This window comes from Arvicanthis niloticus, unplaced genomic scaffold, assembly GCF_011762505.2.
Source record: "Arvicanthis niloticus isolate mArvNil1 unplaced genomic scaffold, mArvNil1.pat.X pat_scaffold_615_arrow_ctg1, whole genome shotgun sequence".
Classification (NCBI taxonomy): Eukaryota; Metazoa; Chordata; class Mammalia; order Rodentia; family Muridae; genus Arvicanthis; species Arvicanthis niloticus.
Genome location: NW_023046232.1, coordinates 14,006 through 16,725, shown reverse-complemented (window position 1 = coordinate 16,725; position 2,720 = coordinate 14,006).

The window sequence follows — 2,720 nt, the reverse complement described above, 5'->3', positions numbered from 1 at the left end:
CCTACATGGCCTGTGTCCTCCTGTGGGCCGGATCGGATCAGCACCCTCAAAAGCCTCAACATAGAGGTGCAGGTCTTTGCCCGTGCAGGCTCTAGCTCTACTCCTGAAGTTTTTGTCCTGGTTTTTGATCTCTGTTTTGTTTCGGCATGTTTTCTTTTGTGGAGTCGGGGGTCTCTGTAGCCCAAGCTGGCCTGAAACTCACTATGTAGCCCAGGTTGGCCTCGAACTGTTGTCAACCTTCCTGCTTCACTCTCTCAAGTGCTGGAATGACAGGTTGGGAACTGCCACTCCCAGCCTGGTTTGTAATTTTTGTGTGAGTGGCTCCTAGGAGTCAGCTCCCATGACCAACTGTAATTCTTCAGTCATGGATTTGGATCAGGGAACACTATCCCCCCAACAACCTCATGGATCACAAAGGGTGGCGATCACATCTGGCTGTTCTGATAAAAATAAAGACAAAATTCCAAAATGGAGCCTGTCTGGAGTCTCTCTTCTTGTGTGTTCCACCACCCCAATCCTGGAGCCTGAGAGATTGTTCGTCTTATACACACATGTAATCTGGGATCATCTGTGTTGAGTGATATGTCAAATTTAAAAACTCTAATATGGTTTCTCTTCTGCATAATTTGATACCACCTCCGATAAACTATGGGAAATAAATAATCCACGTGGACAAACAGATGCCTTCCCTTAGCTTCATGGGCTGTCGTTTCTCTAGTAGCTGGCCAACAGTAGAAGAAAATTTCACTTCACCTGAGCATTTCAAACTTCACATCCACAGCCACGTGACCGCTGTGGTGGTTTGAATAAGCTTAGCCCAGAGAGTGGCACTATTAGGAGGCGTGGCTTTATTGGAGTGGGTGTGGCCTTGTGAGAGGAAGTGTGTCACTGTGGAGTGGGCTTTGACAAAGACCCTCCTCCTAGCCACCTGGAAGGCAGTCTCTCCTGGCTGCAGTCCGATCATGAAGTATAATTCTCAGCTCCTCGAGCGCTGTGCCTCCCTGGACACTGCCATGTTCCTGCCTTGATGATAATGGACTGAACCTCTGAACCTGCAGGCCAGCCCCAATTAAATATTGTCCTTTATAAGAGTTGCCTTGGTCAACTCTTGGTGTCTCTTCACAGCAATGGAAATCCCACGTAAGACAAGCCTTCATGGTTGCAGGCCTGTGGTGAGGCATAGTGTCACAACAAAGAGGGCAAAATAGATCAGGGTTAGGGCAGGGCGGTGGTGGCGCACGCCTTTAATCCCAGCTCTTGGGAGGCAGAGACAGGTGGATTTCTGAGTTCGAGGCCAGCCTGGTCTACAGAGTGAGTTCCAGGACAGCCAAGACTACATACAGAAACCCTGTCTCAAAAAAACAAAACAAAACAAACAAAAAAAATCAGGGTTGCTCACCTCATGGCACCTGGCAAGCAGAGGGAGCCAGAGAGGAAGAGTCCAGGGACAAGATACAACCTTCAAAGTCATGTCTACAGGAACCCATCTCCACGAAGCTGTACCTATCCATCTAGGAATCCATCCAGGGACTGACCTGTTGATGAAGTCCATACCCTGGTGATTGCATCTTTAGAACATAGTGCTATCAGTCTTTAACACTTGAGTCTTTTGTGTGAGCTTCATATCCAGACCATAACAGGCATTACAGAGGTCTGTGCTATAGCAGGGTCCCCTTCTGATAACTAATGTCCAACACCACTTTTCAAGTTATAGTTGAATGGTTCACCCTCAAACAGCATAAATTCTAGCACATCCTTCCTCTGAGGGATAAACAGTTACTGATGGGCAGCCGTGCCTGGATGCATCTCCTCAGAGGAGCCCTTCTCAGGACTGAGGACTTGGTCCAAAACAGTGGCTCTGAGGTTTGGGGAGCTCACTGGGGATCAGACTGGTGACTTGTTTGCTAAGCTTTGAGGCTTGTGGGAAAAGAGCCACTATCCAGAGCTTGCAAATCTAAGGGTTTAGTCTAGGATGGAGGTTGTAGAGGTGTGTGTGTGTGGGGTCATCATTATGACAGAAAAGGAAAGAAGGATTCCCATCATGGTGAGCAAGGCACAGCAGCAGAAGCTTGTGTGGTATGGCTTCTTCTTACGTCTAGGTACATAAGGAAGTAGAAAGCTTAGTTGCAAACAAGTGTTTCTCTACAAACATCAAGATCCCTTCCAGGGACTCCCTTCCTCCACTGAGGCCCCGCCTCTTAAAAGTTCTACAACCTCACCAAACATCACGATCCCCTGGGGACCAAGTGTTCAAACATATGAGCCTGTGGGAGTCATTCCACCACGGGCAAACCGTAATAGGGACCACACAGGCTGCCCTGGAGCTGGGGTCTCACTGTTGCTGAAAACTCACAGGGTCGTGAGGGTGATGACTGAGCCACCCAACTGGATGTCGTCCCCCTCCCCCCCCCCCACACAAGATGAGAGGCTGGAGAGATGGCTTAGTAGTTAAGAACACTAACTGCTCTTCCAAAGGGCCAGGGTTCAATTCGTAGCACCCACATGGCAGCTCACAACTGTTTGTAACCCCAGTTCCAGGGGATCTGACACCCTCTTACAGACATACATGTAGGCAAAACACCAAAGCACATAAAATAAAAATAAATACATTACTTTAAAAAGATGAGATAAAATGCCCAGTCAGCTATCTTTCTTTAACTTGAAAATCTTTGGGTTTGTGTCCCTTTTGGGCCACCATTGAAACAAATGCAGATGCTTCC